Source organism: Passer domesticus, chromosome 2, assembly GCF_036417665.1.
Source record: "Passer domesticus isolate bPasDom1 chromosome 2, bPasDom1.hap1, whole genome shotgun sequence".
In the NCBI taxonomy this organism is placed as follows: Eukaryota; Metazoa; Chordata; class Aves; order Passeriformes; family Passeridae; genus Passer; species Passer domesticus.
Genome location: NC_087475.1, coordinates 88655650 through 88671458, shown reverse-complemented (window position 1 = coordinate 88671458; position 15809 = coordinate 88655650). Strand labels below are relative to the sequence as shown.

The 15809-nt window shown below is 38.5% G+C and overlaps 1 long non-coding RNA gene across 3 annotated transcripts in view; it reads right to left on the bottom strand.

The window, feature by feature from the left end:
• The window catches only part of LOC135294537 (uncharacterized), a 59989-nt gene extending 44180 nt beyond the window's left edge, over positions 1-15809 (bottom strand). For 2 of the 3 annotated variants that reach the window (XR_010356622.1, XR_010356623.1), the window contains exons 1-3: positions 15377-15809; positions 9964-13937; positions 8897-8942 (exon numbers count right to left, since the gene is read on the bottom strand). This is a non-coding gene — a long non-coding RNA (uncharacterized LOC135294537). Of the gene's footprint in view, positions 1-8896; positions 8943-9109; positions 13938-15376 lie in introns of those variants that run through there. The other variant, XR_010356621.1, reaches the window with a different exon arrangement.

Below are 15809 nucleotides of genomic sequence, written 5' to 3'. Positions count from 1 at the left end.
GGTATTCAAACTGTGGGAAGAAAGAGCTCTTCTTAGCACCTAACAATGACTGGAAGCATTGGCTGGACTTCCCCAGCTGAAACCATAAAGCCAAGAGTACAAATTACAGATTTCAAAGACCTGGGAAGATCAACCACCAATACATCACCTCACTCCCGTGAAAACATAGACATTGAGAGAAATTCAATGTACATCTTCCCAGCTCACTGGACAAGCACCAGTTGCCAAAGCTTTATCATTAGCAGCAGCGTGTAAAACCCTTAAGACTCTAGAATTTTTCACTGCTATGTCTGTGTTTTCCTTTTGAGGTAGATTCTTCTGCACTGTTCTTATTTAAGAAGCAAATCTCCATTCAAATGGAGATTAAACTACAGAAAGGAAGAGCTGTAGTAGTGTGGGAAGGAAACTTAAGAGACTCTGAAAGGAAGGACGGTAAGGACCACTAAGGGAGTCTCAGAGTGACTTTGTTTTCATTACTGTGATAAAATTCTTCATTATCCTTGATTTTGTTTGTATGAAAAGGTTAATAGATTTGGTCAAATTCAAAAGCAGATCTGCTGTTTGAGGTGCTATGAGATAATAATAAAATCATAAGATTTTAAAGGGAATTGCAGTTGTTAGAACTATGATAAGGAATATGTTTCAAAACACCTCAGTTTTTCTGGGGAAAAAACCAAGCAGATTCATGATTGGTAGGAAATATTCAGAAAAATAAGTGTTTAATATTATTAGATTTGAGAATATTACAATGAAGAATTAGAGAAGAAGAAATTTTTTAAAGGAATATGCCATGAAAAAGGCCTGTGGTATTGAACTTTGATAACACACAGCAGTAGTCTCTCTTCCCCTGGTGCTGACAAAATTGTCCTCTGGGCAGTTCTAGACATGTCCTTAAAGATGGATAATCCCATAAAAGGTGAAGGAAAAGAAAGAGAGAAAAAAAATCTGATGGGTCTGTTTGGAGGGATTAATTTTTGGGGAAAGAATATGTGAAGAAAGATATAAATATGCCTTGCCTGACTGAGACACCATTAAAAAGGAGAAGGGACAGAAGTATCTACATTTTTTTCCCAAGAGTAAACAAGTCTTGAGTTTATTTTTAGACCTTTTTTTCCTTCAAACACATATTCCCATTGAAGTTTCCTAGGGGAAAAAACAAAAACCAAACCTTCCAGAACTAAACCCTTTCATATCAGCAGAACAGAGATCTACTATATCTGACACCATCAATTAGTCAGCATTCTCTAGCAGGGATTTTAATATCACACTTTATAAATACATAAAACAGATTTCTTGGGATTTATAAGCTCTGTATGAGTAAAAAATATGAAAAAAAAATAAAAATAAGAAAAAATACTAATTTTCAATTTTTAAGATACCTAGAGATTCCCTCACCTTCCTTATGACACAAAAGGCCTTATGCAACCAGTGGTCAGTGTTTAAAATACTGCATTAAAATGAGCAATCCTGAAACAGAGTAAGCATTCTCACCATCCTCCAGTGGAAGGCTTTTGTAGCCCTCTCTCTTATTAGCTGCAATGACAGCATTTCCTTAGGAGTGATGTCTTTAAAAAATTCTGGTCCTCTCTGACCTGTAATTTGGATCTTTAGCTCAATGGATCTGAGAATCAGGCCCATTGTGTTTAACTAGGATTGCTGCATTTGTCTCCTTTTTAATTTAAAATTGACTGTAAATTGACATTTATTATTCTTTGAAATAATTAATCTTCAATTTCTGTTCAAGGTCAGCCTACCCACATTCATTTACCTTTGGAACAGGAACTGTTGCAGGTTTTCGCATAGAACAAGGGCAGCTTGGAGAAAGGAAGGGGGCAGAGGCTGACACCAAGCAGAAAATATTTAGCAGGTCTTAAACTGAAGAGGCAGGGCTGAAAGAAGTGAAAATGGGCCTGCATCAAATTTATCAATAAAACCATATCCTACTGCTTTGGACTGAAGCAAGAAAAATATTATAGTAATAAAATTAAATAATGTGATAATGTATATAATAAGATTTGCCATGACACAGCTCTCTTTGCAGTGCATATGGCACGATGAGCAGAGTTAATTTTTCATTGCCTTTGGGAATGTGATGTTCTCTTGTTAAGGTGCAAACTGACTTGTCATCACTTCTGGGAATACAGTTTTAGTGGTCTGGTATTATTTCTTCGGGTAAATATACACTGACATTACTTAACATACATTAGCAGCAGAGCGTGTCTAGCTATGAAAATGCAAATCCCAAGTCTTAAGATGTCAATATGGAATAAAAACTGCAACCTGGCAAAGAAAACTCCTAAATTTAAAGCAGTGAGATTGGCAGATTTTTTATTCTGTCATAGGAACTGATTACTCTTTTCACTTAGAAACCTTTGATACTGAAATCTTCTACAACAAAAAGTCAAATTTTAAAACATTTTGTGTCAAGAAACTGAAGTAGATAAAACACAATTTAAAATAATATTTGAATATCTTGCTTTATTAGCCATATTTCAGAAGCTAGTCTCTATGGTTTTCCCTAATAATTTGTTAGATGACCAGAACGGTTTGAAAGAGATGTCTCATTACAGTGTCCATACTTTTATTTTAATCCACATTCCTCAATTTACTGTATGTGGACAATAAGACCAAGGTGATTTATTAAATTGGTTTCATGGTCAGTGGATCTGATGCCCAATAGTATCTCACTTACAAACCTGTTAAATTGATAATAAGATAATTCAAGATAAAGTCCATAACCCTTAAACTGTTTTTTTTTTTTTAAGCATTGATTCAGAGCACTCACTGCAGGAAGAAAGCTTAGGCACATAAATTAAATATCACCAGACCCTGGTGCTAAAATGTGTAAAATAGTGTAGCCCAGGTCTTCCTAACACTCAAAAGTATTTAGAAATCCACTCACATGCAAGCTTCAAAACTTAAGCATTTCCCCTTGTTTTTCTGTTTACTTCTGTTTCATAAACAAAATTTATCTATACCACTGCCTACCAAATATGATTTTTCATGCCACACTAAGCTCAGTGGACTAGTATTCTTCTGTCAAGAATTTGTGATGCAAAATAAGAAAATGTTAATCTCAAAGCTACTAATACTAAATGTTTTTTAACAAGGAGAATCGGTGGAAAAAATGAAGCACTTAGACAGCAGCTAATGATTCAAGAATTACAGAACCAGAGAAGCAGTGAATGGAATGAACCTCAGAGGTCTCCATCCAAATTTCATTATTGGAGTGGAACTGTTGCCAACGCTCTATGAGATGAATCTTGAAAGTGCTCAGACATGTAGATCACCCAGGCTCTCTGAGAGAAATCTTCTGATTCTGCCCTACTCAATGAATACGTTCATTTCCTCTAAGATAAAAACAGCTTTCCCCAAGTTTTGGGGAATTTCCAAGACATTTGCAGCCTGTTGGCCCTTTTTGTATCATCTACCCTAACTGAGAAGAGTTTTGCTCTGTCATCCTCCTGAACTGCCCTTCATGTAATTATGAACAAACTCAGCTCCAGCTTTAAGATCAGCTCCACCTGTGGGACCAGGAAGGCCAGTGTGATGCCCTGCTGCCCTCAGAGTGCCTTCTGGCCAGGGGAGCTCGGCATGGTGCTCTGCTGCCCCTCAGGGGACCTTACCTCTGAGACCCAGTGGCTTGTTGTGGTGCCCCTCTCTCCTCAAGGCTGACAGTTTTGGGCCAGCATAGTGCTCCAGTCTCACTGTGATCCCATTCCCCTCCTAGCTGTCCTAGGTAGGCTGGAGGGGTGTCGTGCTCCCATTCAGGATGCCCTGCCTTGAGTTCAATCAGAGACCCCCATTGTCCTCCAGGGCTCTCCAGGCTGCCCTGCCTCCAGGCTGTAGCAAGGATTCCTGCCTCACTCAAGGCTGCTCTGTTTCTGGATCAATTCCTTTTAGGAGAAGCTGCCCAGTGTCCTTGGCCTGGCAGGTAGGCTAGGTCCCTTTGAGACTGCCTTGTTTTCAGGGTATGGTGTGGTGCCCCAGACCCTCTCAAGTCCTCCACCTGACAGGCCAGCATCGTGCTCCATGGTCCTTGAGGCTGTGCTGCCTCCATGCCCAGGATGCAAGCTCAGTATCCTTTCAGCTGGAATCACTACATGATCTGATCACTTGATCAGGAGGTCATTGCATGTCTTGATTGCCCCTTCAAAATACTGCACGTTGCAGTTCAGTAAGTGATTACAATTAATAATAGAAGTTGTAAGTAAAACAGGTGTTGCTTGTGAGAATAAGTGCAGACCAGAAATGACATTAGAGATTGGGCCACCAAGGCCTTCGTCAAGTATAAAGGGTGTTGAGAGAGCCAGAGTCCTTCAAAGGCCCTTCTCTACAAATGACTCCTCTGAAATGGACAGCCTCTCCTGGGGCAGGCCATTAGCTCCACTGGTCTGAAACCCTGCGAACAGCAACTGGAGTCAGACCACAGATTGGAGAGGCCTGTATTTGTCTGTGATACTAAAATTGTGAATACAGGCATTAGTGAATCACTACCTCCACCATAAACACAGGACTGAAGCTGTGTCTTTAATAATTTTTTTAGCACTAAAGGCAAAATTTCTGTCCCTTTCTCTTTGGACTTGCCCTCCAACAGCATCAGTATTGTGCTAGTTCAGCTCTTTTTTTCAGCTATACAATGAATTAGTTCAGTGAATGAAATGGAATAAAAGTAAACCCTCCAAAAGAACAATGTCACACTCCCTAAAAAAAATTTTGGTTTGTGATTTTAATCAGTGCCTTGATCTGGATCGACTTGCATCCATACAGACAAGTGGGTTTGCAAACAAAAAAAAGCAACAACTGGCAACAGATCTTGCTGTTGAGAAAATTGCTGTCTTCAGCTGCATCTCGAACTCACCAAGTAATTTCATACACTGGTACACATAAATGGTCATTAGAGAATAATTACTTCTATAACTACCAGCTTCAGCAAATTTCTAGATCGGGGATTAAAACTGTGTTCCTTTAATTACTTCTTGTGTCACTGTCAAATTGATCCTTGTGATGTTGAAATAGGAGTCTCAATGGAAGCAATTTCTTACCTTTCCAGAAAACAGAACTTCCCTAAATAGTCAGTACAGAGCTGCTCCGGAAAGTCTTCATATTTTACAGAAACAAAACAGAAAAGCCCAACTTGTCACTTTCTCCAGAACACAGAGCATGGGATTTTGCTGCACTTTAGATCAGGACAGAATAAAGCATGCTTTAATTATTAAGGAATAATTGTATCCACATGAAGGAGTTTGGGAACTTACTGCCTTTGTGAAAGAGTGGTTATTGATGCATAAAACATTACAACATTGCAGAGCCATGGTTATTTCTATTTCCCCTTTCCTTGTTGACAAGGACAGCAGCCGACTGTCAGTGCTCTGGAGGAGCAGGCTGTTAAGGGTAGGTTCTGCCTGCATGAGTTTGGTCCCAGGGATCCCTGGAGCGGATCCAGAGTTAGGCATTCCAGAAGGTAAAGTTCTCCCCTTCAGACAGATGTGGATGAGCAAATTCTGGACTCTTAACGTTACTATTGATGGGCTGCTCTGAGGTGTTATATGCTGATCAATGTAGCAGGGCAACATTGATCATCATATAACAATTGCCAGGCAAGTATGAATAATTAAGTTCTGTTATTTTTGCCACTTTCATGTGTTTCCATAATACCTGTCTAACTACAATTTAACTAATAAAAGTTACATCCCTAACAACTCCACAGCAGCATATCAAAGGTCAAATTCTGGGCCTTCAACACCAATCTAATTATTCTAGGCATGTCAGCTCAATAGGGACCATAAGAAAGTTTGCTTTTGAGACAAGTCCCAGTTTCTCATGGGGTTTCAGCGCCCCACATTCCTTCCTTTGTCAATTCCTCCCTCTAAAGGTTCCATTGGAGGTGATATACCTGAGAACAGGTGCACAGAGAATCATAAGATATATTTCTTAAGAACAAATTCATTTTTTGCATAAGATAATATTCACATAGGAAATTAAATCTCTCAGACAGGTTGGTTGGTGAACTGGTATCTGAACAGCGACCCTGTAAGTCTCTGTTGCAAGTGTCTTTGTAAAAACATCTTCAGCTGAGTCTAGTGAGAATCACGGAACTGTTTCTCTGCTGAATTCTTATAATACAGCTGGCAAAGAGTCTTATGTGCAAACCTAGTCTAGATGTCTCAAGTGTTTGACCATTTCTGTAACTACAGGAGCAAGAAAAAGACTAATTACAAGTATCTATGTACAGTTTGGCCAATCCTTCAGCATCAATTACCTGGGAGCATCTCTGAGACAATAATGCCATCAATCAGCTTATAAGCAGCAGGAGTTGCCTCAGGAAACCTCCAGGACCAGCTGAAATTCTGTCTTGGAGAGCTTCTGCTGTGGTTTCTCACCTTTTTGTGAAGGCAACTAGGAGTTTGGTTGCCCCAACTCATGTCATGTCAGTCCATTATCTCAAATGGGTTGTCTTGGGCAGCAGGATCAGCCTGCAGAATTCCTCAGCCACCCAGGGAATTTGTGGTTGTGCTGAGTGTGCACATTGGCACAGGCAGGATACACAGCTACAGTGTGACTGCAACTGGTCACAAATAAGTATATCTGGATGTTATATACCAGTTAAGGAATTGCTGGCATGGCAATGTTTAGAAAACTGAGAGATCAGGGCGAGAAGTTCCAGTTTGAAATGAGAAAAACAGATTTGTTTCTAAAATCATCCATCAGCAATTCGCTTCTTGGCTACACTCAGTGCTTCTCTTATACTGATCATAATCATATGCAGAACTCTTAGTCTTTAACAATTGTGTTTTAAATTTTTGTGAGTACACAGGGACCTGATGGCTCAGAGGTCAGAACAAGTGGGATTGAGAGCACAGTACAAGCCATGTTGGAATATCCTGATTAGTACAATTATATGTTATAGTTTTCAAAGGCCTCTGCAATAGTCCCAAGTTATAGATCAAATGCAAATCTTACATCACAATTAAAACTTAAAATCCTTCTATCTAGATTTCTAAAAACCTAAAATCTTTCCACAAGGGGAATTCTGGTTGCTTTTCTTTCAGGGCATTCTCAGATGCGAGAGGTTTTGGGTCATTCACTACTATATTTGTACTGAAGATAAAATAGCTATTAAATATAGCAGAGAGGCAAAATATTTTTTAAAATATCTAATATAAAAATATATGAAATAAACCCATCCCTATGGAATAACCATGATTAGGCTAATGTATTTGACAATGTTCTGGACTTGACCATATCATCAATCTTTTTAGTTCTCTTTCTCCTGCAAACCACAGTTTGAGAGCTTTTTGTCCTTTCTTACTGTAAATTTTAAGACTCTACTGGATACTGAAACATTTTGGTTTACAGTGCATGAAATTATTAGTATAATTTTAATTTGAAGTCTATGTGTGTTTGCAGCTATATTCTAATTATCGTTGTAATATGATACAATAATATTAAAAATATTATCGTAATACCTATTTGGATGATGTTTAAATCCACTCCCTGAAATAACAATCCGGGTGGTCTCTCCCATTCTTGTGTCACATAGAAGAAGTCCTTTAAATAATACTTTGCACTTAGGGAGACTTTTATATTATCTCTAAACATGTACAATACAAAGCATGTCCTGCCAGCTGATCATCCACACCCCAAAAATGCAGGGTAATATTATAGATTAACTTAACTATTAATATAATAGATCACACCTCTTGAAGATAAAATCATCTAGTTTTTGGGATAGAGACAAGATGAAAATCTAATGCTTCTAGCCATGTGTGTATTTCTAACTTAGGCATTAGTAATTTCAATATGCTTTCTCACAAAAAAATGTTATTCAAGGTTTATACTCCTATTTGACTATAATTTCCAGGAACCATTATGGGATTCATTGTGAATTAAGATTGTTGGTGTTCAGTTTTTTTATTTATCCTGGCATCAAAAGACAGAACAGCTCAAATTCGTACTGAGCTCATACTCCTACAAAATGAACATGACCTTTCATATGCCATTTTAAAAACATGCCTTACATTTGCTTATAATTTAAATCTTCTGTGGTTTAAATTGCTGTAATTTCCCTTTTCCTCCTCACCAAGCTGGTAATTCTTTATAAGCTATACACACATGGATTTACTACCTAGAAGTCATAATTTTTATGTATTTCCAGAACATATTAGGTGCAAGGGAGAGAATATGCCACTTTCTTATATTTTTTCTGTCATTAAGAAATTACATATTTTTTCAAACCTCTTGCAGGTTCCAATGCTGCAGTAAGGATCAGCATATTTTCATTTGGAATTGCAGTGGGGTACCCTTCTTGTTAAACCCATCTAGAAAACCCATCTAACCCATCTGACAGAGCCATCTAAGCTATTTTCATAGATTTTCCAGTTAAAATGAGTGCTCCCAAAGCATTATGTGCATCACTGAAGGAGACAAAATAAATGCCTCATCCATTTTCTAGGTGGGTTTAATAAGATGGGGTTTCTAGACCCCAACAACAATAACAGTATTGTTATTTCCACACTGAAGAAGATAGTGTTCCCAATGAAAAGGAATGGATCACACAAATTAGCTTAGTCACAAGAAGAGTTCTAATTTTGCATAATTTCTTTTTTCTAAATCCTCCATTTTAAATTATGTATGGTTTTGATCGAGCAGCTTGAATTTCTTTTTTTTTTTTTTTCCAGAATGCCATTTCTTAGGTTTATGGACAGAAAGATCCTGTCAGGTACTGAAATAGACCTGAAAACTGGCTCTGGTCCAGCTCTCCTGGAATTTGTTTTATGTTTCATGTAATTCACTTGAGCTCTGTGGCAAAACTGCAATGCAAGAATCAGGGAAATATTGCTTTGCTGTCTCTATTTTGTGGCAAACTACCAAAGCAGGATCTGAAGGTCAATACCTGGAACAATGGGATTTGAAGATTGACGGGCTTCTCTAGGCCACATCTGTAACAAAAATAACTGGTGTAAGAAACTCCTTCCTTAAGGAAGAGAACTCTTTCCTTTACCTTGCCTTTAAAAGTACTAGCAGTGTTCTCAGAAGCAAGTTTCACCCAAACTGTGAACTCTGCTACACTGATTTCTCTAGTTAGATAAATTATGCCCAAAACATCTGCAATTCCAGAGGCTTTTTATTATATCAAGCAGGTTTCTGAACACTACAAGAAAAAAACATTATATACTATTTAAGTACTGTTTTTTTTCCTGAAAGAAAATACAAACATACCACATACAAAGTTCATGTAATTCTCCGTATTGGCTCCTTTATTATACCCCTTCTATTTTATGTAGTTTGAAAAAGAGAAAAAAGGGAGACCATTAACACCTAGGTCACACAATTAAACCTGTATTATGGAGATTGTAGTATAAATAAGTTGATCTTCTCCCTGGCAGCAATCACAGATGAATTAGCAGAGTCTCCCAATTCTGCCAAAGTCCACAGCCACATCAAGTGCCAAGGTCTACTACCACATCAATAATCCAGGAGGCTGAGCTCTGTTTGCAGCCAGAAAAATCATCATCTTAGGCTCCTCAGAGTGCTGACTCCATGCTATAACCTGGCCAAAGCCCAATTTTATTTAATTTATTGGGGAACATCATCAAACAACATTCTGAAGAGGTATGACCTCACTTTAGCCAAGTTATAGACAGTTCTGGAAAAATAGATACATTGTTCTCAGCTCATTAAATACACAACACTGATCACACTTTCTTATTTTTCATGTTTTAGTGGGAGGCAGCAGGATTTGGCAATTTTCCTTATTGGAAGAGGAAGGAAAATACCAAACTGGGGAGAAAAAAATTCCAGCCCACTATCATAGTTACCGTTGGTTGCTTGTCAACAGTGACAGCCGAACATGAAGAAAATTGTTCACAACAGGAAAACGTGAGGAACGTAACAGAATGCCTTACTGTATAAGACAGTTATGGAAGGGAAAGCAAGAAGACAGACAGCTATTTGCCAGACCTGACAGAGCCATCTAAGTTATTTTCATAGATCTTCCAGTTAAAATGTTTTACAGGAGTGCTCCCAAAGCGTTATGTGTATCACTGAAGGAGGCAAATAAATGCCTTATCCATTTTCTGAAAAACAGAAAACGACAAAAACCAAGATGACAGAATGCCTGCTATTGGGCAAAGAAATAAAAAAGAGGTGTAATTTCAATTATTGCAGCTTCATCTGTGGTCTAATTTAATTCCTCTAACCTCATGTGACATAGCAATTCAAACGTTTAGGCACCCTAAGAAGCAAAGAAATAAGTAAGATTTGATATTTAGAAAGCAAGAAAACTTCTTGTTTGAACGAATAGTGACATTTTTACCTATTTGCTCTTCATCTCAAACTTGTTAATCAGGCTATAATCCATCAGGAGAGAAAGGCAGAGCAGATGAAAAAGAAATGGGTCTTTAAGCATAAAATTCCATCTCAGATTCCAGAAAACAGTTTAAGGTAGAAGGTGGAATTTTTCTCAGAAAATAAAGTTTCTTAAAGCTATCACACAAGAGAAGTGACAGGATAAGATGGACTCTAGTGATTTGCATTTCTTTTCAGTGAGTGCATGACTCCGAGAGTATTACTTCACTTTCTGATGAGCTGTGTGCCTGGGTACAATATTCTGCACCCATTGATAGCTTATGGGAGATGACTCATGAGATTTAGCTCTTCAAACAACATTACACACCTTCTCTCTCCTGTGAGAACTCTAGAATAGAATACAAGTAACAGTCTGCCACTTCTCTCAGCATATTTTTCCTGTGAAAATATTGCCTGCACATATCAAATCACCATGGTATGACATTATATATATATAATCTTTTCTTTTCAAGCCTTCAGGAATAATACAGAAGAGAAAGCAAAAAGATAAATGCCCATTTGTCAGATCTGAGACATCTAAGTAATTTTCATGGCTTTTCCACAAGCACACAGAATTTCATGACCACTGAAGTTAGAAAAGACATCAGGAAATCATCTAGTCCAGCCCCCACTCCAAGGACTGTCAGCTACAGTTGGGGCCATTTGTAGCCAGGTTTTTTAACACATCTGAGGAAGGAAGCAACAAAATATCTTTGAATGTCTTCACCGTAAAAAAAGTGATCATTTTTAACATTTCCATGTCCTTCTTTTCAATTTATGCTCATCTCCTCTTCTCCTTTTGCTGAGTACCACTGAGATGAGTCTGTCTTCATCTTTTTTAGTCCCTCCCACATCAAGTACTATGAGCCTATCTTCATATGAGAGAGTTCCTCAGTTACTTAGTAATTGTTGTGGTTCCTTCACTCCAATATGTTTTTCTTACCAGGGGAAAACTTTTGCATAACAAAAATTTTAGTTACCTCATAAGCTTAAGATAACTTTGTCATCAAACTTCAGAAGTATTTTGCTGTCTGTTCTGAGTACATGATTTGTAAATGCTCAAAAAGTTAGGTGGGAACTGAACAAGGTCAGTATATAACAAACATATCAAGATACTATGCCCATTTATCTGCCATTGTAGTAATCACAGTTCTCAAAAACCTGCTTAGCTCCTCCAATCCACAGAGGACTGGAGACACACTTTGGTGACCCTTACAGAAATTTTCAAAATATAACTTTCTTCCAACTGACCCAGTTAGAACTTATTCAGAGTTTGGCACTCTCAGTGGAACAAAAAACATTTTGGTTCCATTTAGATGAAGTTTTTAGGTTTGCAACTGCAAAATGGAGCTTCTGCTTTTAAATAAAATGAAGTCTAAAGTCTTAGAAAAAAAAATTAAAATATCTTGCAGAGATAGCTCTGGGATGTTCCATTATCTGTAAGTATAGCTAAGGGTTTGTTTGTGAGAAGGTGTCTATAATTTAAGACTGAATGGTCTGAGCCCTGGACACATATTCTTGGCCTGAAGCAGTGCGTATGTCAGATCAGCTTAGCTACTGACAGACCCTTCCTCACTCAAACCTAACATCAATGGTTGAAAACTGCAATGATTCCCAGGAAAAGGCTGGAATATGCAGTGTTAATGAAGAAGGAGAAGAAGATTATGGACTCGGCAGGGGGGCGGGGGGTGGGGAGGAAATTAATGAGGAAAACCAACGGACAAGGAAGGAAGAGCATAAATAAAATGAGATCTTTAAATTTGCAGTGTGAATTAGAATTCTCTTCTCATAATTAACATAGGCAAGTTTCAGGAATAAGAGTAATATCGGAAGTACTGGCAACTTTGAGAGACACGGTAGTGATAAAAGTGGATGAAGAGACTGGAAAAATTGCCAAAGGTATCTTTTGAGACAAAGGAAGTCACTGTGACTTCCCGAGCAATAAAAACAATGCAAAGTAATGCTACAGGAGGATCCTTCCAATAACAAATCAAAATGGATTAGATAACAAAATTTGGTGAGGATATTGAAATAGGAATATATTTTTGCCCCAATATTTTGCCATCCAAATAGGAAGTGGATTTATAGTCCAAGAATTGGCTAATACTTAATCTGAATTTCCAAAGCCATGACATGCTGTTGCCCATTATTAAATGATCTGACTATACCAAGTGGAGTTTGGGTCATCTTAGCTACAATCCTCAAAGCTAGCATAAAACATTACTGGCTTAAAAAGGCAGTTTTTGACCGTTTTTCTCAGAGCTTAGCTCTTAAGAGACCATTGTAGCAGTCTTTCACTGAGCCATCTGCAATGTATCAGCCTCCTTCCTGGACCAGAGGACCCAGCTCTGGACACAGAATCAATGATGTAGTCTCAGCAGTTCCAAGTAGAGACAGAATCATACTTCCCTCACCCCACTGGCCGCTTTCCATTTGATGGAGATGAATGATACAGCTCACCTTTCATGCAGCAGCAGTGTGTGATGAGTCATGCCCAACCTACCACACCTCCACTCCAAAAGCCCCAGATGCTTTCCAGCAGGGCTGCCCTGCAATTTCTCAGTCTGCACCTATGTACAGGATTACCCCACCTCAAATACAGATATGTGGGTGTCATCCAAGCTAATGACAAAGCTGGCAATAAGTCTGAATCTTCTGAGGGCCAGCACAGTGTTATTGCCATGCTCAGCAAGTAGCACAGCAGCCTCAACCACAGCTGCTATTATTGGAATTCTGAAGTAATAAATGCTTCCCTTTCCACTTTCCCTTCAGCACCACTGTACTCAATTCCTAATACTTGGTGACCTTCACATGTACTTACACATGATATATTTAAACTCAGAAGATGCTTTTGACACCTCCTGGCTTTGCTGCAAACACTTCTACTACCATGACATTTTCTTCATGACAGTTTTCTTTTCCTCAAGATCTAACAGAACAGAGGTTCAGAAATATGTTCCCATGATAGTTCCAATAACCTGTTATCACCCTTGGGTAATGGGTGATGTCAGCAGGATTTGTATTCTTATGATGGGAGTACAATTTGTCCCCTAAACAGTATGAAAGCTCACATTTCTCAAGTTCAGTGTTGCTGTGAATTTCAGTATTAACAGGAACTTGCACTGAGCCTCATATTCAAACTGAATGACTGGCCAAGTGTCTTTGAGTGCTCACAGACATCCGTATATGTAAACAAGCTGCTCTGAGTCTCTTAAAATTATTACAAGTCTATTAAAATTATACAACAAAAAAAAAAAAAAGAAAAAAAAAAAAAAAAAAGTTCCAGTAGGACCAGTCATTTTCTCTTTGGAATAAAGCAGATTAGAGAAATCTGTGTGTATGTTTTCAAAGCAGTTTCCTCAATCACATATAGAATATAAATGGAGTGAAGACACCATCTGGCAGATTTCCAAAGGAGCTCCGGACCAAAACATTCTTGCTTATGCTGGAAACTAAGAGACAGGAAGGCTTTCCCAGTATGTGTAAAACATCAGCACCACTTTCAAGGATGAGCAATCAGGTATCATCTGTGTTGACAAAGAGGTGGAGGAGGACAAGAATAGGTGCCAGGGTAAGTCATGCAGTATCTGAAGCACAGGAAAGAAGGATATATTAAATCTCTGCCTGCCAACTTTGCTAGTTGCTGAGTGCTTTTGAAAATCTGATGCCTCATTTAGCTGACTAAAGAGTGATTGAGCTGTACCAGAAATACAAACCCAGCTGTCAGAGAAAACTGGAAAATATGTTCTGGAGTAGTTTTTCAAAATCAAATTCTTTTTTTTTATATAGAACACTGGTTTATTTTAAAATGTTTAATTAGGCTAAGTTTAGCTGTGTGTATCACCTGAATATAGAAAAGACACACTAAAACTATGCAGGTTAGTCCAAATGTATGCTGACTAAAACTTCATGCACTCACTAACCACCAGATATTCATACCATAGCAGAGAAAAACATTGTGAAAAAATTAAAGAAGCATTAAATTTTTATCTGCAGAATATTTTGTCCCCTTACCCCTTCCCCTAGAAATTGAAGTATTTGGTGAGAAAGAGACCCATAGCCCGAGATTATGACAGTAGCTTTGGAATACTTGGCAATGACTATGGATGTTTTCATATTTGAAGGGTTTTAAGACCTTCAAAAGCTCTATGAATGTCACAAAGAAACGGGCAGATGAACCACTTCCACCTCTGTCATTACTTAAGTCTCATGCCTAGAAGGTGTGAAATTAAATTCTACTATACAAACACAGGAGGTGTGGATGATTACTGAAAAAATTAGCAGTGATGTGGAGCTAATGAAAGAACTTGAGGTGTCAAAATAAATGTGATATGAAAGGAATAGGGGCAAATCAGAAGCTTTTGAAAGACTGAGTGATCAAATGGCTCTGCAAAGTCTCACAGACACTGAAACAGAGGTCCAGTTTCAGTCTGTAGGGAACGTGTGTCTAAAAAACATTCTCATATTCTGAAACTGCTTTATATGGTACCATTGTGTCCTATGTGGCATATTCTCATTGCCACTTGACATTTCAGCATACCACACACTTTCTGCTTCCCTAGGTTTCTTACTTATTGCTGATTATTACAAATTTCTGAAATCTAGTGTATACCTACTGATCTGTTCCTGAGCAAGAATTTGTGAGTGTCATTCAAGTAAAAAAGAGAAATTCGCCTCTCTAATTTTCTTGGCCCCACCTCCTCATCCCCATGGAGCAGGAGAATAATTTTGCTCTCTACTCTCTAATTCATATACTCTATTTCCATTCCCCCCACCCCCAGGAATATTTCCACCTCCTGTGAATATTTCCACCTCCTGTGTGCTCAGGGACCTCCTGGTTTTTGGCAGTACTTCATGGTATGTCAGTATTCCAGAGGTCAGCTGAGGATAACCTCTAATCAAAAGGTATTAAAATAGGCTGCGAGGGACAAAAATTCAAAACCCCAAATCTATCAAAATCTGTTACTGATGAAGAATCTGAGCTGGCTATGTCCTTAAAATATGCATCAAAAGTAATCTTTCAAACCTCTTCTTCAGGTCTCCATTGGCACCCCCAGAGGAAATAATTTCAAACTGTTCAGAGAGCAGCAATCCTGTTCTGGTCCTTGAAATCCTTCGAGCAACACACACCCACACACCAGCATTCTTTTCTCACCTCCTCCGTATAAAAACAAAACAGAAACGTGAGAACAGTGGGCTGGAGATGGAGCTGCGGAAAGTGAAGTTGGAAGGATTAATTATGTAATACGCCCCCTCTCCCGCCCTTACCCACAGCAACACGAGTGAGGTAAACCCAATCCTCCCAGCTGACAACTCAGAACTAGAAAGTGCCCGGAGGAGTGAAAGCAAAATAAACGTGTGGGGAAGGTGGCGATGCACTCCTACAGAGGAGGATGTCATTAGGAAAAGGCTAAAAACAAGTTCAAATCACCTTTAGCCTCTTCCCTTCCCTCCCCAGC